Raw genomic sequence first — 26,523 nt, 5'->3', positions numbered from 1 at the left:
AGTGATAAAGTGGGATATCAAATCCAAACTCTTCTTCTTCATTACATGAACAGAAGTCATCCCACTTGCCCAAAGCACTGTTTAGCATTCTGTTGTATCCAAAACATTTGTTGGATTGTATCCAACAAATTTCTACTCAGAGCCAGCCCACTAAAATTTATGAACCTAAGTTAGTCATGTCTGTTAACTTCAACGGGCTTCCTCCGAGTAGAGCTAGTACTGGATACAACAAAATGTCGCCTAAGAGCACAGCATCATGTAGATGTTTTTGTCCTTTAGCTGATGGAAGTAAGTGGAAAGCTGCAAAACACTGGCAGAATTCTTGTTAAAGTGCTTTAGTTCTCATTTTGCATAACATTAAATGGTTTGTTGAGACACCTACATGCCTCCCAAACCTGAAAGCAAATGTTTAATTATAGATACAATAAAGAAGCACAGCTGCATACGGACAGAAAATTACTTCTTTTGAAGAGTTTGTCACTAAGATAATCTACATACATTATCTTCTAGGCAACACCTTCCAATTTAGGCAAACAAAACATAAACACACCACAGCCCTCTGGGAGGGGGGCGGGGAGTGGAGATCCATTCGCACCTCATAGAAAAAGCATTTGTTTCCAGAAACAGTTGTGATTCTGAACACATTGTTGTTTGTTTGTTTTTTTTAAAGTAAAGAGCTTCTGCTTGATTTTCTGCCATGGATATTTTTTGCTTCAAATGTGCTTCATTATCTCTCCCACCCCCTCTTTCAATTTAAAACGACATGCCATGAAATGTTTTGAATGTGCTAGATTCAGTTGTGTCAAACTGAGAGCGGCTCATGCATAATTTCTTTCCACCTGGCTGAGAGATCTATTTGTAACATGCATGGGTCTATGTTGCTGTCTTGCAAACCCTAACTGTGTCCTGATCAGTCTCTTTGAGCTCAGGTCTTTGGACATAATATACCGATTTGATTGCTTTGCCTTTCCTGGAACAGTCAACTTATTGGCTAATCATCTATGTAGTCTGGAAAAGGTGTAGCTACCCAGCTCTAGGGCAAAGCATCATTCATGATTCACCTACCTTTAACTGTCTCAGGTACATGGAGATGTGGAGATTTCATCATACTACCAGATGGGATATTTGAAAGAATGAGCCTACCTCACTTGGTTTGTCAGGCCTCCTCACTTGGCCAGCACGGCTGTTTGAGCCGTACCAGGCCCGTTTGTCCTAAAACTGATGTCATATAAATGTCAGGTGGGTGGTTGTTAGGTAAAGATGTGGCTCCGATGGGGTTCCAGGTACCTTCAAACCTCTGTACTTCAGCAGGTGCCATCACTCTTGCCAGTGCCAGCAAAGTGGCACACTTTACATTTGGCACTGGTCACCTGCACATGCAAAGCACCATGCCTTCCCCTGTGTGGTTTGATTTCAAAGGAAAATGGACCAGCTGGGGGCATTGTGATGTCAGGTGATTGGCAGATGGGAAGCCCCACCCACCTGCCCAAGTTGATCCAGAGGTGATGAAACAGATAAAGACCTGGCCCACTTGCCCAATCCAGTCCCCTTGTCTCCAGCACAGATGAAATACTAATTATCATGTATTAAGGATGATATGTAGAGACTGTAGAGGAAATGATAATTGGTTTTGTGTGTTGCGACTATTCACCAGGGTGCAAGCCTAGGAGTTTGTGGGAATGACTAGCATGATTTATTAGTTACTTTGATCATGTTTGTCTTTGTTCTGGCCTTTGTGTGATTCATCTCTGGAAAGCCCTCACATACTTGACAACAAGCTGCCAGGATGGTTGTGATTGCTGCACAGAGTGATTTTAAATGCTGACCTTTGAAATTGATAAGTCTGCAGCGTAATCAAGCAGCACAGCCTACCTTAAACACGTACTTATTGGGCTTGTCAATTGTCAAAGGCTGTAGCATCATCAATGTATACAAGAGTCTGGGGCCATTATTGCAGAGAAGAGGAGAATAAAAGACTCCTGTTTGGTCTCTGGGCTTACCTGTGCAGCAATAGCTTTTCTTAGACTGCCCTACAGAGAGATCAAGAGTTGTCCTTGTTACATTAAAAGCATACTTGAGGAAACCTTTTAATACTGTGGCAGCAGTGAAGAAGATTTCACGGTGTAAATGGCTTTCTCAGCACACCCCTCTGAAACAGCAAAGTCGAAAGGTTGGGCACTCTTGTTTGCCATTGGTTTATTGTTATTAATGATCACTGGAACAGAAGGTTTTGAAGTTGTATCAAGACATAAAAGTGTTCCCTTTAAAGGCCTCAGCTTTGGTTTCTACAGCTTGTTTTATAAGGGTAAAGGCCTTTATTCTTTCCTAATGATCAAGGCTAGTTTCTGCTTTGAGTACCCACAGGGAGTCCTCAATATTAAGCTGCTTCCTCCTCAGCACTGAATTTTCTCACTCCAACTGCTATCGATAGGCATGTGAGAGATCGACTGGAGGAATTCTATTCTAGCTGTTTCTCAGTCTTGGGAAGCTTTTTACAGACAATGTTGGGATGTATGAAGGTACCCTTGAAAATGTTGCTGGGCTTATCAGAACTTTTGACTGGAAACTGCAGATTTACTTTGAATTTTGCTTTACATAAAACCTTTAAAAAAAGGAATACACACACAAAATGCAGAGAGGATTGATTTATTTGCTGGCAAAGAAATGGAATTTGGGTAGCATTGTGCTCAGTCTTAACAGGCAAACACTTTAATCCCCTTTTAGCACAATCATAAAAAGGAGCATGAAATGGGGAACTTTTTTTAATTTTATTTTTCAGTGCTAAAAACGTTCATCAAAAGTACACTCCTCCACTTTGCCCCTTTTTAGAGCAGGAAAAGAAGTGATAAGAGATCAGGAAATGGCCGAGTTCAAATGTGTTAAATGCCCTCCAGATCTGGCACAGCATAAACCCAAGATGTTGCTTACAGATGGTCCAAGTAGGTCCCTAATTATTTGATGTAGTTTGTCATAATTTTGGTAGTCCAGAATTGTTCTCCAACCCCCCTTTTTGTTATTCTTCAGTGCTGCCAAAAGAAAACTTAAAACCAAGGACCACATGATGTAATTCATCTTTTGTACTTCTCACTGTGGCCAATAAATCTTCATGGGAAAGTTTTAGTCTAACATGCTTTATCCAGTCCCATTGATATGCCTGCGAGACTTAGGGACAACTCTATAGCCACTAATGACTCTATAACTGCATTACAAGGCAGACACAGGAAGATGTGTGCAGGTGATAAGGGCTGAAAAATGGCCACAAACTGTAAACGATCTCTCAGAGTGTGACTGCAAATGCATTAATGAGAAAGATAAAAATGACAGGATAAGAGAACTTTAAGCAAGACAATTACATTAGCTCATTCGGAAGACAGGGTTATTTATTTAACTGCAGATATGTAATCTGGGCTATTCTAGATGCTGCTAATAATCACTTACTCTGGTCTGCTTGAATATGTATGCATATGTAAAGGCAAGAAAATGCCAAGATTGCAAAATGTTCACCAGGGTTGGGCCTACTATAGTATCTCTTCCTGTAGGACTGCTTCCTCTTAAAGCTGTAAATTAGAGACTCTTCTTTTCATCTTATTTTAGGGCAGAATGGGAAGGGCATCATGATGTTCTCTGCAGCCACAATATAATCATGGGAAAGCAATTATATTGCTTTAATATTAAGTACAGAGTTAGCAAATCAATAACAGGATTTACATTTCTCCGATGAAAATAGGGACGTCCCATTCTATAATGATAATTTTACTATTTATACCCCACACATCTTGTTGGGTTGTCCCAGCTTCCGACATAGATAAAAACATAATAAAACATTAAACATAAAAAATCTCCTCCCTATACAGGATTGCCTTCAGACGGCTTGGGGGTCGGATAACTCTATACCCTCCAACATTTCTTTAATGAAAATAGGGACATCCTAAGGAAAAGCAGGACATTCCGGGATCAAATCAGAAACCAGGATGGCATTTCCCCTAGGAAACAGGGCTTCTTGGAGGGTCTGTAGTTAATCACACTATTATTTTTTACTCACCAGTTTCACTTTTCTGGAAGGAGATGGGATTTATTAATTTTTTTGCAAAGCAATGTGTGCATAACTAAAGGCAACCCTCAACCCATTTTGAAAAACTCTGTTTACTGTCTCATCATACCTCTGAGGGGAGTCCCCATCTCACACGTTACATTATGTGTTGCATTGGAGAGGAGGCTGTCTTATAACGTTACTGGCCACCCCAATCTCTGCCAAGGGGTCTTGGCACTGATCCAGGGTGTGTGTTCCTTTGGAAAGAGGCACAGTGGAGACTAGTGCCTTTCAGAAATATGGCTTATTTTACACATGTTCACAACCTGTGCTTTGGTGGAGAGAATGCAGAACTTTACACCACAAGAGTGTCTCTCCTTGCTCTTCTCACAGCTTCAGCAAGCTCAAGTCCAAAGCAGTAGCCAGTCAGCTGCTCCTAGCCAGTGCTGGAGAGCCAGTGTGGTGTAGTGGTTAAGAGCGGTAGTCTCGTAATCTCGGGAACCGGGTTTGCATCTCCTCTCCTCCACATGCAGCTGCTGGGTGACCTTGGGCCAGTCACACTTCTGTGAAGTCTCTCAGCCCCACTCACCTCACAGAGTGTTTGTTGTGGGGGAGGAAGGGAAAGGAGATTGTGAGCCGCTTTGAGACTCCTTAAGGGGAGTGAAAGGCGGGATATCAAGTCCAAACTCTTCTTCTTCTTCTCATGGCTGCTGCCCTTCAGTCCCTGCATGGAGTTTTGGCTCATCCTTTTCTCTTTCCCCCAAACCCTTGTTCAAAAACCTCAGTTTAAAAAGGAAACACTTCTTCCTATGGTGATGCCATACCCCCTATTATGCTGGCAGCATTCCCCTCCCAGCTTACATCATCAAACACCGAAATCTTGAACCTGGTCTTTGTTCCTGCTCACCATCCCCTCATGGCAAGAGGGGCTCATAGTCTTCTGCTTCCCAGCACAAGGTAACTGTGTCAATCACCCATTACTTTCCTTTGTACTACATGGTGGTTTTCCTTCCTAGGCGATACCTGGCCAGGTATCTGAACCAGTCTGCATTTTTACACTGCTAAGCAGTCTTGCACCCAGGTGAAGCATTCAGGAATCTCCTACATTTACTAGCTCTAGAAATTATTGGTGTGAGGGGGAATCTGCTACCCAGGACTTTTAGAAGAACCTACCCTACCATGCATAATAATAAGTATAGACTGGGATGTTGACATCTGCTGATGTTTTCACAGAGCTCCCTGTCTTTAGAGTGGTCTCGCTTCTTAACAGAGCATTATCAATAACATTGCAGTATTCAAATAACGGAAAACACAAGTTAAAGTTTAAGTGCTTTTATCGATTACGTTTGCACAAGTAATATTGGTTGTTATGTCTATATGGATTTTATCTTTGCCACTGTAATGGACTATAAGTGCATTTTCAGAATGAAACTGTAAGAAAGCAATTGATCTTTTTATTCTTATTTTATTTTTATTTATTTTTTGCAGAGATTTCATGCTATTTTCTGACATCTAAATCTATTTAGACAAAGACATATGGCAAAGTCCCAGCCTCACTAACAACCCCTGAGATTGCGTTCACACAAGGGGTTGAAAGATCAAATCTATCTGCCTCAGAAATCAATAACAGATCAAGTTATAGCTCAGAGCAGTGTTTTTCTACAAAACATTTTTAAAGAGAGAGGTGAGGCGATGGAGACATTTCTTCCAGAAAGGAAGCATCTAAGTTCATTAACCGTGTTCCGTTCAGAGTTGGCATGGTTGAGAGGGCAAGTCAAGGGACAACAGCAATGACTAGGCACTAACTCTTCCAGTCCAATATTACAATGAATAACTTTCAAATTCAGCAAATTTCACCACGTCATTCCACACACCTCTTCTCTTGCAGCCAATGTAATATCAGCACCATGGTTAGCACCACAGCAGGTTGTTGTGCCAGTGTTGTGCAGTGCTAGGCTATGTTTCTGGGCCTGCCTTGACCAAACAGAGTCCCCAAAGTAGCCTAACTGTTAGAAGATGCCACAAGTTCCACTGCCAGGTAGTACTCATATATTCTTCGGCAGCCAAAACATGGTCTGACTCTCCATACATCTAGGCTTTCTGCATCTGAAAAGAGGACTAGATCGTATAACTCCAGTTTCCTATGCAACTAGTATTTATAAAGCGCCACAACCAGAGATCTCTCTATCAACTTCTTGATGCTTTACGGGCCACCTTGCTTCCCACAGAGAAGCCAAGATTGCAGAGACTTGCTCCCTCTTCTCAGAGGTAAATATAATGGCCCTCACCCCCCCCGAACTACCCCAAAGTTGCTCCCTCAGTTCCCATTTGATGTCACCTGACTTGACTTAGTTTGGGCAGCCTACTCCCTGCATCAGACCTTGTGGGTGGGGGATACCCCAACCCACATCTAAGAGGCCTCTGGGGTTAGGCGTTCCAAAGTTCTTGGTGGTGCTGACCTCCATGATGCCAATTTTTCTTTTTCAGAGACTATGGCTGCGAAGACAATGGCCACAATCTTGGTTATAGTATTGGATGGCTCTTTTCTGCTCCATGAGCTGCTGCTTCCCTTCCAGTGATGTTTCACTATGGCATAAAATCATGGTTCAGTTGATGCTGTAGAAGACACTTCAGTGCATGGAGGTATTCTGCAGATTTTTTGAGCTGTTTGAGTGGTTTCTTATGTGGCAGATTCTTCCTTTGCAAAAGTGACTGGTGGCTACTCCCCTGGGATTTTCTTCAAATTGGCTTATCAGAAATAGCTTGTTTTATTCTGAACGTATTTTAGTTACACCAGACACCGTCTTTCCAGGGTGCATTTACCAGAGAAATAACTCTAGTGAGCCCAGGGAGGCTTACTTCTTAGTAGACATGGATAGGATTGCTCTGTAAGTTGCAATCTATGCATTAGTCCAGGAAGTGAGGATTGGCTCAGTTCATAACAGTTCACAATATTAAATTCCTCAAGCATTCCTCCAGATTGATTGATTGTTTCTGCAATGGTAACTAATGATGCCAGGCCAGCTGTTTATTAACATATGGGATTAATGGTACAAGGAATGCAAAAACCACTATATGTTTGGCTGTTCAGTATGGCAGGAACAGCTAGTATCACTGGCACATCATTAGACGTATATGACACAAGTAGGAAATGGTATCCCTGTGTCTCTGAGTGGCAGCAGTACCTACCATGCCACAAAAATCGCCATTCTCTTGCATCATACAACCACTGTTTGCAGGTGACAATAAATCTATCCATCACATCTGGAATGTAGACATCCCAATCATTCCATCTGTATGCATCTGCCTCTCTTAGTTTCTTTTAGACTGCCTCTCCTGGTATGCCCCACAGAGGACCTTAAGGTTCACAATTAACAACACTTTGGAGGTCCCAAGCTGCAAGCTGGTTAGATTGGTCTCAACTAGAGCCAGGGAGTTTTCAGTACTGGCCCTGACTTGGTGGAACACTCTGTCACAAGAGACTAGGGCCCTGCAGGACTTGACGTCTTTCCACAGGGCCTGCAAGACAGAGCTGTTCCACCTGGCATTTGGATTGGACTCAGTCTGACCCTTATGTTTCCCTCCCCTATGGCTTTGATTTATGGGCTACTATTAAAATGAGGCTGCATTTTAAATTGTATTTTAACCCGTATTTTAATAAACTGGTTTTTTGTGTCCCCCCATTATGTTTTATTGTAATTTTATTGGTGTTAGCTGCCCTGAGCCTGGCTCTGGCTGGGGAGGGCAGGGTATAAATAAATAAATAAAAATTATTATTATTATTCCAGTCTTCTGACAGTATCATTCCCATTCTTCCAGCAGGAGGCAATTGCCCCCCCCCCCTTCTCCTGCAAAAATGACTCAGGATTTTGTGCTCAAAAAGCACATGATAGCCTCTTGGCCAATGAATATGAAATTTGAGCCCACCTTTAAAAGTCTGTCCTCCCCCAAGCCTCCTTGTGACTTTTGTTTCTCCCTCCTTCCATATATGTGCTTCTTTTAGTTGGCAATTTTGCAGGGCTGAGTGGGATTTCTTTTGGGGTAGATTCCTCGACTGAACTGAGAGTCCTTCCTTTTTTCACCCTCTCCCTACTGCTGGGATGACAGACAGAGCCAACTAATTCTAGTTTTCCCCTCTCTTTCTACAATGGCAACTTAAGAAGGAGGAGGAAGACAGCCAGTAGACTGGTTACAACACTGGATGGGTTGTAAGGAGATGGGGGTTGACTGACAATAGACTGTGCTTGTTGTTGTTGTTGTTTAGTCGTTTAGTCATGTCCGACTCTTTGTGACCCCATGGACCAGGCACCCCTGTCTTCCACTGCCTCCCGCAGTTTGGTCAAACTCATGTTCATAGCTTCAAGAACACTGTTCAACCATCTCGTCCTCTGTCGTCCCCTTCTCCTTGTGCCCTCCATCTTTCCCAGCATCAGGGTCTTTTCCAGGGAGTCTTCTCTTCTCATGAGGTGGCCAAAGTATTGGAGCCTCAGCTTCAGGATTTGTCCTTCCAGTGAGCACTCAGGGCTGATTTCCTTCAGAATGGAGAGGTTTGATCTTCTTGCAGTCCATGGGACTCTCAGGAGTCTCCTCCAGCACCATAATTCTAAAGCATCAATTCTTTGGTGATCAGCCTTCTTTATGGTCCAGCTCTCACTTCCACACATCACTACTGGGAAAACCATAGCTTTAACTATACGGACCTTTGTCGGCAAGGTCTGTGCTTACTGGGACACTATTCCATTTGCCTCCACTGACATTAAGGTGATAGCATATATACAGAAACTGAGCAAAAATATGCAGTAGATGTGAATATAACACTTATTTTGGCGGAATTGTTCTCCTTGGATGCTGTTGTCTAATATAAAATTATTGCATTCTACTCTCTATCCCTCGGTATTGCAGGCCAATCCTCAAAATATGTTGTTGGTATTGGTTCTGCTGTTGTTAATGAAATTTCTCCAGGTAGAGTATTTCTGGAGTATTAACTAGTTTCTCTCTGTCATGTCATCTACTAGAAAAAAACAAATTATTTTTTTCCTGGCAAAGTTATGAAACATTTTCCTCATAGGTGTTACAGGCAGAACTCATCTGGAATGTTTAATGTAAGGGAACATCCAGAGTTCCAATCCACCAGATTTCAGACATATTGTTCACATGTTGACTCTTTGCTAGCATCACCCGGACTACATTTTTAAGATTAGGGTTTCAAATGCATAATGTTGCAAAGTTTATTTTGCAGTTCTGTGAAATAACTGTTGATAACTTGTGATGGCAGTTATTGTATAACAGTTTGTGATAAAAATAAAGCTTCTTCCTCCAGGATATTTCAGGTAAGTTTGCACTGCTAACGAAAGGAAAGGAACAACTTGCATTTGGCTGCTGTTGATACAGGAATATGCAAGCTTCTTATGATGTGAGATCATTATGAGACAGTGGTACTTAGCATATCCAAAACTGTTGCTGTAACTATCATAACTAAAGAAGAAAATTGCCATATCATTAGAGTGCACTTTCTTTATGAATTCTGTCTCATACTTAAAAATTGTTTCCTACAGAAATAGGAAATAATTGACGAGAGGGACAGTGGTTTTGCCTTGCAAATTACCATTCAAGAAACATACTCAGTTGCCTTAATTTTTCAGTGATACCAGAATATGGCAGTTTAATTGTCATCTTGACAATAAATGCTGCTGTTTCACTTTAAAATTACTGTGTCCTTACTTAGAAGGATATGATAATTTTGCTGTAATACTCCCTTCAAAATCTGTGTTTTGCCTCTGGAACTCCTTCCTGATTTCCCTCAAATTAAGGTTGCACAAAACTGCTCTAGGAAATTCTGCAGTTCTTACCGAAAAGTTGATTTAGTTTCCCTAAAAAGCTCTTCAGATGTTATACTTGAACAAGAGCCTTTAGAATCACCACAAAGTTAACGTTATATCCTCAAGGGTTTTCTAGACAAAATTTGGCTGCAAGTTTGAGATTTGAAAGAACCCATTGGGTAATTTCCCTAGCCTTATTAATGTTAATCAAGCATCCCCTTGGTAACAATTGCTACCAAATTGCTTCACAAAGCACACAGATAAGCATACACCAAATGTGCCTCACATATTGTGATAGGCAAAATGTTAAGTGCCAAGTGACCAGTATCTTGAATTCTACGTGTGTGTGTGTATATATAATCTATCTTGTACAAAACTGCTTTTCATTTTCATCAGTCTTTCCAGTGGCTGGTGTTTATGTATCAAACTCGGATCCCTCCAAAAACATCAAATCTTATTTGGGACAAAATCCAGCTGAATGACAAGTAATTTTTCTCTCATGTTGTTATGTTGAAAAGTGCAACCTGTATCCATTGCTCACAAAGCAGCAGCACCCCAAAGGATTGGATCAGCTGAAAAGGAATACCCCATGCTGTGATGTTTTGTTGTGGGTGTCACTTGTCTAACCCTAATAGTTAAGCCCTAAACGGCTTTGGCCCTGCATACGAGAAAGAGTGTCTCCACCCCACCCCCCATCGTTCAGCCCAGACACTGAGGTCCAGCTCTGAGGGCCTTCTGGCCCCTTACTGTGAGAAGTGAAATTGCAGGGAATCTGGCAGAGGGTCTTCTCAGCATTGGCGTCCGCCCTGTGCAACACCCTCCAGTCAGATGTCAAGGAGATGAGTAACTATGTAACTTTTAAAAGACATCAGAAGGCAGCCCTGTATAGGGAGGAGGTTTTTTATGTGGAATGTTTTATTATGCTTTTATATATGTTGGAAGCTGCCCAAAGTGGCTGGGGTAGCCCAGTCAGATGGGGGCATATAAATATCATCGACATATTTCTCTCTGTTGTTTTCCTTTTGGAATTTTGGCTCAGAGTGTAATTTGCAGCCTGGATTGCCAATGGTTCGGCTGTTCGCCTCTACAAATTATACACACTCAGTGGGTCAAACCTGGTTTCATTAATATTTAGAGATTCCCTGTAAATTGGTTGTTAGTACACGAGGAGAATGGTAGTTGAGTACAACATTCATTGTACAGCAGGGAAAGGGCACATAAATAATTTGTATATCTTGTTATCATGGCAGTCATTTAGCAAGGTTTCCCTAGGAGCAATGGAAACAGATGCGGCTGCCTTCCAATGTGTTTTTATAGTGACTTCCTTTGATTGAAGATTGATTGTTAGAGCTGAACATGCACTGCAAAATTTTAAGCCAGCACGAAAAGAATTAGATAACTAGAGTGTCTTTAATGAGGGAGATCTGCCCAGTACTCTTCCATCACTTGACCAAACACACCTGAGAGATGCATTTTTTATGTTCTGTGCTGCTGTCCATCTGCCGTGAGTGTTGGCTTTGACGATGGGTAAATAGGCTGGTGTCAAGGAAGCAATCTAGGTCACATGAGGAACGATGCAAGATGTTTGTGACTGGGGATTAAATCTTTCCTATTTCTCCTAGGAGGAACAGACAAAAATGATTCCACGTAAATGGGGGCTATTGAGCAGTAAGACATCACTTTAGGAGAGGCAGGCTGCCTTAGTAATATAGAACCATGGATAGGGGAGAAATCAGATTTATTTCACATTTAAGGGTGAACTTACCTAACCCACAGTTTCCAAAACAATATGCAAACCCAAACACACCCGTCCTTCGAAATTCATGTTTCTCTGGAAATGGTAGTTTCACTTCTCCAGCCATGTCATGTGTGCAAAAATGCACATCCTGGGGCAAAGTGTGACCTAGCAGCCTAGTGTTCAAATCTCTACTGAGCCATGAAGCTGCCTTTGTAACCTTGGGCTGGGCACTGCCTTTCAGCTTAACCTACCTCACAGGGTTGTTGTGGGGATTAAATGGGGAGGGGGAGAAATGTGTCCACCACCTTGGCCACCACCTTTTTCTTCACCTTGGAGAAAAAGGTGGCACATGCGTGCAATTAATAAGTAATATCAGTGAAAATAGCATAGAAGTGCATTTTGCGTGGCAAGTCCCCCTCCCCCCTTGTGAAATAAAGACACAGGACACTTTATTTAAGGTTAATGGACATAAAAGGCCACAACTTTATTGATTATAGGAATTGAGAGGTATTGGCTTAGGCATTGGTTCCTATCGACTAACTGGCTTCAGCCCAATTGCATGAAGACTGGTAAGGGTTAACCACCAGTAGGGGGATTCCTGCTGAAGTACGTCAACTAGGATCCCCCAGATGTCACCGCTCGTGGGGGGGGCCTTAGGCCCACACCTCCGTAGGCTTCGGACAGGGCAATGCCCCCCGGAATCCTTTACCGGACTACCCTTTGCTTTGGGGGAAGGTGATGGCGCTTCCTTCCCCCCTTCATTTGCATAACAATACCCCTGCCAATGCCTAACCGCCAATCGAGCAAAAGCTCGCCGCCAATACCCTCAAACCTGTAACCAACTGCTAATCCCTGCTATGATGTCAGCCAACCAAATATCATTTCCAGTATCTGAGAGATGCACGCCATCAACTCTGTAGGCCTCATTGCTGTAGTGGATGCCGGGAAAGAGAGGAAAGTCCTCGGGTGCGCCAGCCTTAAATGCCCTAGGCCACGCCTCCCGAACCAGCCGATTGGCTGGTCGGGGCGATGACGCGCCGGAGAATTCCCTCACTCTCTTGTGGGGGCTGTGAGCCAGCCCCTGCGTGCGTGGGGAGGACGTGGGCCCGCAACCCCAACTCCTTTCTAGCTCGGAAGTGGCTTTATCAGAGAAAATTGCAGCTTCCAGTCAGTGGGGGCAACCAGATCATGGAAAATTGGCCTTAGGAAAATAATTTATGTTCTCCTCCAGTTAAGTTAAAGACAGTCTTCATTTTATCCCTGTTCAAGTGGAGCAGAATATAAAGTTGCATTTCACAGTTGAAAAGATCATGAATGTATGCAGGTTGTGGAGGGGGCTTTGGCCTATTAGAAGGGCAAAGGTGAAGGCATGGCTTAATGCTGTGGTGCTTTCTCTGAGGTAAAAGTGGCTTTCATGTTGACGGGGTGGTTTTCCGAGAGAATTTCAAGATGCCTAACTCCATTGTTTCCATTTGTGTTGAAAGCGCCAGGGTCAGCCAAGTGGGCACATATCTAGAGACACAGCAGCACTTGCCTAAAGGAAGGTTTTCTCACTCCTGCAGCATAAATCATTCCCCACTTATGATGCAACGTCTGGAAGGACAACACATTAACTTAGTGCAGCACCTGAGCTGATAACACTTCTTGTCGCTTGACCTCAAGTCTTGTTTGTTTAAATCCTCTTCCCAGATTTATGTCCCTGAGATCTGTTTTGAGCAGCAAACTAGAAGAGGGGAAGAGGTGTGTAATTATTGCCAGTGTCAGCTTTGACCTGAGAGGTCAGCTTGACATCTCTGTTTGCTATCTGGATGCAAATTGAAAGTCCTCCTTATCCTTCGTTTCCTTCTCCCCCTTTATCTTTGGTGCACTCATATACATATATCTCCTTCCAGCAACTCCTGAAGCCGAGCTAGTGCCAAACATATTGCTCTGCTTTCCTTTGGACCATCTCAGCGAAGCCATCTTGTCATCTGGGCAGCTCAGGACACACTTCCCAAGCTTGCACACCAAGGAGGTCGCTTTGGTGCTGCTAACACAGTGGTTTGACCACCCTCAGAGGTGCGCTCCATTGTCTCTTGAGACAGAAGCATGCCAACAGTAGCCCTCCAAGTGTCCATATTTTCCAGGGACAGTTGCAGATTTACAGAAGCTATCCTGGTTTCTGATTTTATCCTGGAATGTCCCGCTTTAACTTAGGATGTCCCTATTTTCATCAGAGAAATATTGGAGGGTATGGAATTAACTAGGGACATGGGTGGCGCTGTGGGTTAAACCACAGAGCCTAGGACTTGCCGATCAGAAGGCCAGCGGTTTGAATCCCCGCAACGGGGTGAGCTCCCATTGCTTGGTCCCTGCTCTTGCCAACCTAGCAGTTCGAAAGCACGTCAAAGTACAAGTAGATAAATAGGTATCACTGCGGCGGGAAGGTAAATGGCATTTCCGTGCATTGCTTCAGTTCGCCAGAAGTGGCTTAGTCATGCTGGCCACATGACCCGGAAGCTGTACGCCAGCTCCCTCGTCCAATAAAGCGAGATGAGCACCACAATTCTAGAGTCGGCCACGAATGGACCCAATGGTCAGGGGTCCCTTTACCTTTACCTATGGAATTAACTGACCCCTGAGCCATCTGAAGGCAACCCTGTATAGGGAAGGGCTTTAAAAAAAATGTTTAATGTATTATTTGCAGGGCTAACCTATTAACAAGGTTAATTTTTCTTTCTCTTTATCGTATCACTACAGCATAAACCATTGCATGTGTGTAAGTGTCCATTTTTAACCAAAACTTTTAAAACTTATTTGAAAGCCCCAGGCTTGAACTATGTCAAAAACCAATGATACATTTCCTACCTTCAGCCTTTGAAGAATATTTGATCTACAAAGAAACACAGTTTATACAATGATTCATGTAGCCTTGAAAATCCAGCACAAGTTAATATCAAATTACTGTATTCTTGGGCCTCGTTATCCTCCGAGTATTGCACATTATGTTTAAAAGGCTTTGATGTTTTTGAGATAAAGTATTGGATTAAGCATATACTGTATAGAGAAATATAGGCAGCTTCATAGCACCCATGAACATTAACGCTTAGAATGTAATCCATTAATAAGCCTCGTAAGGAATCTGACTCATGTGACTACATCACGTGTGACTACATGACAAAATATGGGAAATAAAGAGAAATTCATGATAGCAATAAGACAGATACTGAAAAAGATCATGATAAAACCTGGTCAAAATATGGAAAAGTGAAACTATATTTATAGTATATCCATGACCATTAAAAATGTATATCCAGGATATTTTTTTAGCCAGAACTCAACAGGACTCAGTTCTGGCAGCTCTCAGGTGGGTGACATTGCCAATATAAGACAACAAGGGATAAGGGAGGCATTCATGGGGAGTTCCAGCTCCTCTTTTTCCATAAAAATAGGTAAAAAAAGGTAAAGGTAAAGCAGATAAATAGCACTGTGTATATCCCATGCATTTGGCAATTCCCAGGGTCAGCTACTGATTATAGTTAATTGATTTGGTTCAGTATCTGAACCAAAACTTAAAACAAATTAAAACAGAAAAGATTATAAAACCAATCCACGAGCATTAAAAAATGCTTAGCATGTGGTACAACCAGTGCAATGCACTCAGTATTCTGTCCCCAGGGAGAGCATTTGAGTCGTGGGATGCCATCAATGAAAAGGCAGATCATAGTGACCTTACAGGGTTTAGACAAGGGCAGGTGGTCTCCTTGGCTGTTGAGATACAAAGGGAGTTTTGGACTGCATGGGCTGATACAGCTGGTGGAGGGATGACTAAGCATGAAGGCAAGGGGCTAAACTGGATGGCTTTGATACTCCCTGTTCTGAAGAGCGAAAGGGTAGGTCCAAATGATCTTTTGTGGTTTGATGGCGACTTAAAGCTTGGAGACTACATTCTGAGGCAATCCTCTTATTACATTCCTTGTCATTGTAGATTGTTCTTTAAGAGAGCTAGTGTGATAGAGAATAGAGTGCTAATATTGTACTAGGAAGATCTGGGTTCAATTCCTGTTTAGCTGTAAGACTCCTTTGGGATGCCTTGCTCATTTAGCAGCTTATCTCAAAAGTTTGATGTGATGATAAGAAGGTGAGGAATTGGTTTTCAGGGGGAAAGGGATTCTGTTCAGATTTACCCCAATGTTTCCCTGTGTTTATTTTTCTTCTTCCTCGCATGTGAGCAAATGCAGTGGGAGGTGTGCACACGCAAGGGAAACCAAGTGAAGAAACATTCATTTCCATATTTTACACTAATGCAATCCATCCTGAGAGCATGCATTCAGGTTCCTGAAAGAGGCGGCGGCAATATTAGCATTGTTTATACTGCAAGGGAGAGCCCAGTTGAAGATGAGACTAACTCCACCTAGTCAACGAATCTGTGTGCTTGTTAGGGTGACATCCTCACAATAGCTTCCATCAGCTATGATCTTCCTTTTATGACTCAAGCTCTTTTATTATTGCCCTTGGTGTCATCCATCAGCCTGAGTCTCTGGCCTAAAATGCTTTTGCAGATTCCTAGGGAAACTGTTCTTAGCTTCAGAACACTGAGTTGTCAACCAAACACACATTCATTATCAAATATGTGTAGGACCAAATTCTGTGATAGCTCACATGTGCAATGTACAGTAGCCTGCACTCTTGAAAGACGTACCTCATGGAAGTTTGGATTTGGATTTGATATCCCGCTTTATCACTACCCTAAGGAGTCTCAAAGCGGCTATCAATCTCCTTTTCCTTCCTTCCCCACAACAAACACTCTGTGAGGTGAGTGGAGCTGAGAGACTTCAGAGAAATGTGACTAGCCCAAGGTCACCCAGCACCTGCATGTGGAGGAGCGGGGAAGCGAACCCGGTTCACCAGATTATGAGTCCACCACTCTTAACCACTACACCACACTGCCTCTCCAGTCATGTGTGTGTGTGTGTGTGTGTTTGATTCATCAGTTAGCAGACCTGGTAAAATAACAGTGACATTCATTTAATAAAACTGCATGAAAGGAAAAGGCTCAGCGTGGAACTATAAATTGTTTGGCATAGCTCTACCACTGAAAATGGCATTGTCATGTTGAGTTCCTCCGCCTACCACTATTCTTTTAACCTTTAGACACACTGATCCACATCATTGCCCCACAACTCCCAATAGCAGTCAATGATGTGGAATGGGGAGGGGCAGGAAAATAGTCATCTTGTCACAAAACATGGGCTAACGTTACTGGTGACAGAGCTCCTATCTGGAAGCTGCCATGTTTTATGGCAGCCCCATGTCAAGTTCAGCATATAGGATGGTAGTTACCCAAGTTAGTAACCAAGTTAGTAAACTATTTTCATTTTATTTACTCCAGCATTTATATCTTGTCCAAAATATGGTTGTTGTTGTTTAGTTGTTTAGTCGTGTCCGACTCCTCGTGACCCCATGGACCAGAGCATGTCAGGCACTTCTGTCTTCCACTGCCTCCCACAGCTTGGTCAAACTCATGCTGGTAGCGTTTCCGAGCACAATTCAAAGTGTTGGTGCTGACCTTTAAAGCCCTAAACGGCCTCGGTCCAGTATACCTGAAGGAGCGTCTCCACCCCCATCATTCTGCCCGGACGCTGAGGTCCAGCGCCAAGGGCCTTCTGGCAGTTCCCTCATTGCGAGAAGCAAAGCTACAGGGAACCAGGCAGAGGGCCTTCTCGGTAGTGGCGCCCGCCCCGTGGAACGCCCTTCCAGCAGATGTCAAAGCGATAAACAACTACCTGACATTCAGAAGACATCTTAAGGCAGCCCTGTTCAGGGAAGTTTTTAACGTGTGATATTTTACTGTATTTTTGGTTTTTATGGAAGCCGCCCAGAGTGGCTAGGGAGGCCCAGCCAGATGGGCGGGGTATAAATAATAAATTATTATTATTATTCGAAAACACTATCCAACCATCTCATCCTCTGTCGTCCCCTTCTCCTTGTGCCCTCCATCTTTCCCAACATCACAGTCTTTTCCAGGGAGTCTTCTCTTCTCATGAGGTGGCCAAAGTATTGGAGCCTCAGCTTCAGGATCTGTCCTTCCAGTGAGCACTCAGGGCTGATTTCCTTCAGAATGGATAGGTTTGATCTTCTTGCAGTCCATGGGACTCTCAAGAGTCTCCTCCAGCACCAGAATTCAAAAGCATCAATTCTTTGGCGATCAGCCTTCTTTATGGTCCAGCTCTCACTTCCATACATCACTACTGGGAAAACCATAGCTTTTACTACACGGACCTTTGTTGGCAAGGTGATGTCTCTACTTTTTAAGATGCTGTCTGGGTATATGTCCCCAAATATACAACCTAATAATAAAAACGTATTAAAAATAGTGCCTCATCCCACACAGAATAACCTCTCACTTCTGAAAAATAAACAGCAAATAGTACCCTCCTCCTGTCACTCAAAGCAGCGGCAGAACAAAAATTAAAAGGTTTTCCCCCCTTGCCACCAAAAGCCCATGAGAGTTGGAGCTTGCCTGAAACAAAGAAATTAAATTCTAAACCATTATAATCCATTATTATTTATAAATTGTGTAGCTAACAGTGTCAGGCAGCTGGTAATGAATGTTGAGCATTTTCGCAACATCAAACCGCTTTTCTTGGTTTTATTTGGAGGACCTGATATAGCCTGAGTAACTGTCAGTTTACTTTTAAATTAAATTAAAGATGCTTGAAGCAACTATGAAAAAGACAAGAAACATTGTTTTGTTTTGTTTTTAAAAAGTTTGGGTTATTGGAAGGAGGTGGTTGTCTCTAATGAAGTGTGTTTGTCCATGTGTGGAGAAGGGCTAGGGAGCAAGGGGCCTTCACTTCTGCCTTCTTTTTTTAGTCTTTCTGTGTGCTGGATTAGGGGTGGGGAAGGAATTTGATTCAGTTTACATTTAAAGGTGAACCCACCTGATTCACTTTCGGAAACAATATACAGACTGAAAGTGCAGCAATCATTCAAAATTCAGCCTTCTCCAAATTTTGCAGTGAATTTCTTCAGCCAAGTAATGCGTCCAAAATGCATATTCTAGGGTAAAGTGTGCAAACAATGGAGTGAAAATGCTTTGTACTAGGTAAAATTGTGTTGCAACAATGCATACAGAAATTCATACAGCAGTCTGTATATTTGGAGACAATTGCACTAAAACGCTGCTGAGAATGTTGTAATAGTAAACGGAAGTGTGGAGTTTAAGATTGGAAAAATGAGAGACTGAGAGAAACCAAAACAAATAGATTCACCCATCCCTGTGTTGGGTGATACCAAAAAAAGACAATGCCATAGACAGAATAGCATTCTTGACATCAAACAGTATTTGACTGCTGACCAATATACTCAAATAATAGGTAGGCACCTGACCATTTAGTCTATTGACTTGTACTCCAACCTTACTTTTTTCCCTTTAGAATTTAAACATATGTTTACATAGGCACACATTTTACAGTAGCAGATTAAGTTACAGTCATACCTCAGGTTACGAATGCTGCGGGTTGCGGATTTTCGGGTTGACAATCAACTCAGCATAACTGAGTGAACAAACACCTATAGCGGGGCAGGGAATCATTCACAAGAAACAGTCATAAGTAGTAAATATATACTGGCATTAACAAGCCAATTAACAGATACAATTTATTCCCAGTCCTCTAAAAAAATGAGGTGCTATCTGCCTTGAAATCCTTGCTCTTTAATCCTAATGGTGACAGGCTGTAGTTGTTTGATGGAGGAAGTTCATCTGTGCATGCTTATTCTGCACATATTCCAAGGCTCAGCCTACTAGAGCTGACCTGTGAATTAAGTTTCCTCTCTAACTCCATCCAACCCATTCTCTCCACCCACATCTGAGTGAAGGAAGAGATTTAACCCAGTGTGTTCTCTAGATAGCAAGAATTTTTCTGTCTTTCCAATTTTACTTGTACTGTAGTTCCGTAGTTGTTCCCCCCCAATTTTATTTTATTTTCCAAAGGTACACAACAACAACAACAACAATATTTATTACGGCCGTAGGCCCATACCGGTAAAAACAACACATAAATAACAGCTTGTGCACGTGGGAAAAAACAGCCGCTAAAACACCACTATAACAATAAAATACTATAAGATAGAATGGCGGACTACGCCTTAGTTAGCTTGTAGTGCTCCTTGGCGTCGCTTTTGGGTAAGGACAGCGACCAGGAACCTAGCCACTTTCAGGGTCGTATGAGTATCCTTATCCTGCAGGATTTGGGCAAGGTGGAATTTTGGTGGGGTACCCTCTAGTTTCTGTATGATTGATCCCAACAAATTTGCCCGTGGCACGTTGAACAGGGGGCAAGTGAACATAATGTGCTGGAGCGACTCCGGCGTCTCCTTATCACATTCGCACATGGCAGGGGCTTGGCCCTTTGAGAATCTATGTCTCAGGACGTTGGAGGGAAAAACGTTGAACCTCGCTTTGGTAAAGGCCAGTCTATGGGCAACAGTCGAAAGGGAGGAGAGGTATGATGGAACGCAGTAAGTTAAAGTGATACCAATGTTCTGGGGCGAACAAACACCTCCCCCCAGCATATAATTTCGCTGTAGATCGATGTCATCCAGTCTTTGGCGGATCAGTCTTTGAGCAGTAATTTGGTCTAGTTTTAGGGAATCTGAAGGAGAGATTCCATAACTCAGGAGTTTGGCATGAATTCTACTGCTCCAAAGGCTAGAGAATTCATCACGCCATAAGCATTGGACAAGGTAGTGGTTTGGTAATCTATGCCACAATGATAACCAATAATTGAAGACTTGCTTCCACAGGCAAGTTTCTAAGGATGCAATCTTCAGTTCTAGTCGCATGGCTGCATTGCTTACGCACAGGGGGAGCATTAGGAGCCGACGTAGGAATTGATTTTGCAGTGTCTCAAGAGGAGCAAGATCTGTCATCACGGCCCAGAGCGGGGCAGCATAAGCAAGCACAGCAACCACTTTTGCCTTGAACACCTTTAGGGCCGAGGGAACATGCAAAGCTCCATCTGAAAAAAAGAATCGGAGGAGCGCATATGACAGAGTTTTGGCCTTGTTAAGTAGGTGTTGAATTTGAGCTTTCCACCCCAAATTGTATTGAAAAATAACTCCTAGGTATTGAAATTTTAGGACTTGCTCTATTTTTGCTCCACCAAGCTTCCATTTGTATAATCTCCGGCTTCTGGAGAAAATCAGAATCTTGGATTTAACATGGTTGATGGTTAATTGGTTAAGTTGACAATACGTGGCAAAGATCTTCAAAGCTCTGGTTAGTCCAACACGTGTATAAGATAGAATTACCGCGTCGTCCGCATATAAAAGGAGTGGGCAGCGGTAGTCCGCTAGTCTAGGCGCGTGTGTACTTGGAGATGAGTTAACTAGGGGTGCTCGCATGTCGCTGATGAATAGGTTGAATAGGCAGGGAGCCAATATACATCCTTGGCGCACTCCCTTGTTTATTGGTATCGAATTTGTGAGGTCACCCGCAGGAGTAAGTCTCACTCTAGCAAGGGTACCTTCGTGAAGCTGACTTATAAGCCATAAGAGTCTTCTATCAATGCCCTGTTTCGCAAGTTTCTCCCATAGAATATTTCTAGGAACACTGTCAAAGGCTGCCTTTAGGTCTAAGAAGGCAGCGCAGAGGTAGCCCCGGGGAGGAGAGGAGTACTTCCGTGCCAGATGATAAAGAACTATCGCATGATCGGTTGTAGAGCATTTAATTCTGAACCCTGCTTGTTCGTGGCCAATCTGATTAGTCTCATCTACCCATCGCAGTAGTTTAGTCAGCAAAAAGCTGGCATAAACTTTCCCTATGATCGAAAGGAGGCTGATGTTACGGTAGTTTTCCAGCTCCATTGGAGAACCTTTTTTATGAATTGGTACTATAATGGCCTCCTTCCATATTTTGGGGATGAGACCAGAAGCGTTGATTGCATCGAAGGTGTTGGCCAAGATGCCAGCCCACCATTTTGGGTGTAGTTTAATGACTTCAGCAGGGATCAGATCGGGCCCTGGGGCTTTGCCCGGTTTCAGCTGAGCTATTAGCTTGGCTATTTCGTCAGGATCGGTGGGAGGCCAAATAGGTAGGTGGGTAAACAGATGCGTCAGGTGGTCGGAGGGAGCATCTGCCTGTGAGAAGCATTTCTTCAGGAACAATTCCCATGTCGGTGCAGGGATGACTGCCCTTGGGTATTTCCTCACCCTTCTGTTGATCAAAGACCAGCCTACCAGCCTGCCAGCGATTATGTTGCCATTCACGTTTGGCAATTTTCTGCGTGCGTTTGTAAACTAGCTTGGCTTGTGCATAACTAGCTGGCAGAGTAGATGCATCGGAGGTCTTATATACATTATATATAGCACGAAGGCGCTGTCTTGCTTGTTTGCACTGAGAATTATACAAAGGTACACAATATTCAATTAGCAATAACAATACAAAATAATAACAAAAAACAATAAACAAAAAAAGACAAAAACAAATCATATACCCATGTGGCTTCCCTCCCCCAATCCTCATCATCTCCTAATCTTTAGATTCTTATTAACATTGCGTCTTTGGGTCATCCTTAATATCCTTAATATATTACTTTTTTCTAGTTCTACTTTACAAACTTAGTCTACACATACCAACATATTATCCTTAGAACAGTGTATTTTCATGTAATCCTCAAAGCATTGCCATTCTGACCTTAAATGCTGATTAGTCTGATGCCTTATGGTTGCTGTTAACTTCGCCAACTTACTTTATTTTATGTATATGCTTGTATCTCGAATTACTGAGTTTGAACTTTGCATCCTTCACTGTCCATTCCCCTTGAAAATGATCCTGAGTACCATGAAAGTTAAATTCCCTTTTTTTAAAAGTGCTTGCAAGTGTAAAACTAAAGTATTTTAAAAATTAAAATAGGCATGCTTTTTCATTAAATATTTGAAGTATAGTTATCTTCTTTTTTGCCTAATTATTTTAAAACTAGCAAGACAACAACAAACAAACCTATGGTCACATAAAGCATACTCAATAAACACACGAGACATAACCAGCTGTGCTCTTAGATAAATAAGTTATACTATTCATTGCATCAAATTGTAAATTTCAACAGAAGTAACTCATAAAGTTTAACAAACAAAGAAAGCAGAAGACCCAGTGGATCAGCTCATTCTTTAGTCAGTTCATGCATAAGGTCCATCCATGTAATAGTGTCTATTCAACCTGTCTATTCATAAAGTCCAAACAATCCACGTGTAAGGTAGTTACAGTTCCACAGAATCCTTTCACAGAGTCTAAGATAAGGATTTCTGGAATAGTGGCCTTGTTTCGCCATCCTGGGCTTCATCAGTAGTTAAAGCTCATATGTGATATTGCAGGACAGTGGATCTTATGGCATAGTAGTAGCTGTGGTCTAAAATTTACAATTTGATGCAATGAATAGTATACCTTATTTATCTAAGAGCACAGCTGGTTACGTCTCATGTGTTATTAATTATTTTAAAAGACATTTAGACTGCAATCCTATGCACACTTTCCTATGAACTTAGTGAGTTTAGAGTAAACATGCCTAGATTTGTACTGTTACAAAATCACGCTTCTGGCAGAAGGGGGGCGGGGAGACGTAATAACCTCTTTGGAGGTAATACGACTCGTGCAGCGATTTTACTGGACGAAATCGTTCTTGCTCAGAATAAAGGAGGCAACTGCTTCTCAGAGAAAGCAGCCAAGGTATCAGTGTGTGTTATACCTTATGGCCTAGCTGTCAAGTGATTGATTAAACACCTTTCAGAACTCTGTGAAATATCACAAGCAAATTTGCCATGCTTTGAAGGTGAAACAGATACAACCCTGAAACACAAAACTAGCAGCCAGCATGTCACACTTTTCTAAGTGCTGCTTGGTGGTGGATGAAACATGGCAGGCTGTAGAGTTGACTGGAAATGTATAAACACAGGGTATACCTTAATGCTTGCTGTTGAAAAACAATGCATTGAAAGAGATGCGTTTGTTGTGCTACTATTGGAACTGCTGTCCTCTGGCTCCCTGGATGTTGCTGGACTACAACTCCAATCATTCCTGACCATTGGCCATGCTGGCTGGGACTGATAGGAGTTGGCATATCTGCAGGGCCACAGGTTTCCTGTACTTAATCTCCAGACTGCCTGTACCTTGTCAGATGCCTCCTGGTGTCCTATACCTTTTGAATCTGGCCAGCAAGCAACAAATAGAAGGTCCATGGCTTTGTGTAGACTGGTTATGGCCCAGAACTGACACCAGCTCCTAAGGGCATGTTCCCACCCCAGAAACTGCTTGAAGGCTAGATTCATTTAGAAGTGGTTGGTTGCCATGTACTGGCTGGATGCAGAGGAGGGGTGGGAGGCACCAGCTGGGGAATCCCCAAGGGAACCCCCAGGGGAAGAAGGCTTAGAGCTAGGGGATTGGTAGTGGGACAATGATGAATGGTCTGAGGGAGAAGAGGCTGCGAGGAGGAGATGTCAGAAGCTGAAGAGGTAACAGGGGTTAAGTGTGAGCAGGAAGAGGCTATGGCAGAGAGCAGTCCAGAATCAGAGACAGAAGCAGAGGCTGGAGAGGATGCGGGGAGGGCAAGAGGCAGATATGAGTTGAACTGGCCTGTTCCTGGCATTGATATTGCCCAGAGGTGCATCACATTACATTTGTTTACAATGAACCACATTTGCTGTTTTAATGCCCAGTTTGGAGCGAGCTTTTTGAAGCCAAGAGACAGAGATCAGTAGGCGGCAGAAGAAGCTAGGGGGTCTCCCCCTCCTGCTTCGACCATCTCCCCTTCCCCTGGTTTCCCAGGACCACAAGAGGTATGAAGAGGGTGGAGCAGAGACAGACATGGTACCAGAGTCTCAGATTGCTTGGGAAGGACCCAGGGAAGCAGGAGACTTACTGTAAGCAATTGGGAAGATGGGAACCTTCAGTCCTCATTGGGGGAAGATTTACTAGGAAAAGTTGCTGTGCTCCCTAGGTCTGGCCTCCTGAGCTGTTTGTTTCTTTGAATAAAGAGTTAACTTCACTGACGCAGTGTGAGTTATAACTCAGCTGGTCCTGGCATCCGTCCCTGACATTAGTTGACATCTGCTTGACCAGCCAGTGCTTCTCCCCAGCTTATCCACTCATGTTTTTAAGACCTTCCAACTCTACATTGCTATGATTCTATGCATTTTTCCTTGGTACGTTTACTGTGAGATACTTGGCTATTATCATTGCCATGCCATGTTTGAAGCAGCTCTATGCTCTTCCCTGCTTCCTGTCCCATCGATGCTTCAGAGTCCTTTATTAATTCTTAGGGGACTTTGGGGGTCTTTTTTTAGCCTTCTCAATTCGTAAATTGAATTTCGGCAACGGCGTTGCAGAATGTCAAGCTAGCTGCAGCTGTGCTATCTCCATTGTTGGTCGTCTCTTTCTCTTTGATCATAGTGGAGAGAGTTCAAGACAGAGAAAGAAAGTGGATTAGAATGGATGCTGGACAGATAACAATGTGCACAGCTGGCAGAGGATGTGAAGCCCATTTATTTGAACAGGGCAATGTCGTCTGGGATGTGGTGCTCAGAGAAAGGGAGAGCCATTGGTCACTAGCTCAGAGACTGCACAACGCAGCCAGCCAACATGAATAAGGGATATTTTTAAAGGCTATTTGCTCGCTGCTAATTTGGTTTGGGTGCCAGTTTGTGATGATGATTTGCTTAATCAAGCTGGTGGAGAAAGAACTGGGATATGTGATTAGTTTGGGAGGCTCTTCTCACTTACATCAGAATAGAATTTTTGTTGTTGTTATTGTTGCTAGAAAGCACAGGAATATATTGAATTTATGGCAGTTTCTTGTTCCCAAGTAGAAAGAGGATCTTCTTAGGTAGCCAAACATTCAATAAAAGTCTTTTAAAAAGGGCTTCGTGTTGTTTACAAGAGTGAGATGAATTAGCATTGAGACACTCAACAAGAATTTATCTTCAAAAAAAAGGACACAACAGTCTTTTATAGTGCTGTGACAGACTCTGTCCTCCATTTTCTAAAAGCTTAGTTGCCTTATGAAAGATGCAATGAATGTTTTTCTTCTTCATTCACAGGTCACTTTGAAATTTCCTTAGAAATTCCATGGATAAGGGATGGAATTTATGCTATTGTTGCAAGGGTTTAGTTTTATTTCCAGGAAACTTTGTATTCTATGACAAGACATCCATGCACAGCTGTGTTTCAAACTCTGAAAGTTTGGAGCCTGATCTAAATACCACATCTATAAACATGTGAATATATAGATGTGTGTCTTTAAGAGGCATCAGAGATGTGCATTTTCATCAAAGTTACAGAATTTTGGATTACATGGGCTAGATTTGGAAATCAGAAAAAGTATGAATTGTGTGTTTGTTTGTGTGTGTGTGTGTGTGTGTGTGAGAGAGAGAGAGAGAGAGAGAGAGAGAGAGAGAGAGAGAGCGCGAGAGAGAGCGCAGTGGTACCAGAGGAGAGAAAGGGATAATTACTTAGTTCATCTGTAATGAGAAACTATGATTTCTCATATTTAGTTGAACTGTAATGAGCTTTGAGAATCCTCCTCTTTCAAGCACCAGAGGAAGGAATCAAAAGCATCCATCTGAAATTTTATACTAACCACAGTTCCTTATGAAGGCTGAACATGAGTAACTGTGGTTTGTTTTAACTATGGTTTGAGAACAAATCAGGATCAAACAGTGATTTCTGATCCTGGCTTGTTCTCAAACCCTAGCTTAGACAAACTGCTCTTCCCTGAGTTCAGATATTAAAACTTCAAGCTGATGTTTCTGATCTCTTTCTGTGGTGCTTGAAAGAGGAGGAGAGGGTGGTAGACAATCCTGAGGCTCATTGAGGCATGAACACATACTAGGAAATGAAGATATTTCATTAAAGTTGAACTGTTCCAATGCCTGGAGTTGTAGAGAACTACAATCTCAACTAA

General features: G+C 42.6%; 1 long non-coding RNA gene across 1 annotated transcript in view; it reads right to left on the bottom strand.

Moving 5' to 3' along the window:
* Positions 1-8,269: 8,269 nt before the first annotated feature.
* The window catches only part of LOC309372480, a 101,081-nt gene continuing 82,827 nt past the window's right edge, over positions 8,270-26,523 (bottom strand). Inside the window, exons 2-3 of the long non-coding RNA XR_014169525.1 lie at positions 8,398-8,730; positions 8,270-8,355 (exon numbers count right to left, since the gene is read on the bottom strand). This is a non-coding gene — a long non-coding RNA (uncharacterized lncRNA). The remainder of the gene's footprint in view (positions 8,356-8,397; positions 8,731-26,523) is intronic.

The sequence above is a fragment of the Podarcis melisellensis genome (genome assembly GCF_964234715.1).
Source record: "Podarcis melisellensis genome assembly, chromosome: 6".
NCBI classification, from domain to species: Eukaryota; Metazoa; Chordata; class Lepidosauria; order Squamata; family Lacertidae; genus Podarcis; species Podarcis melisellensis.
Note: the sequence above shows the minus strand (reverse complement) of the source record. Positions and strands in the feature narration are given on the sequence as shown.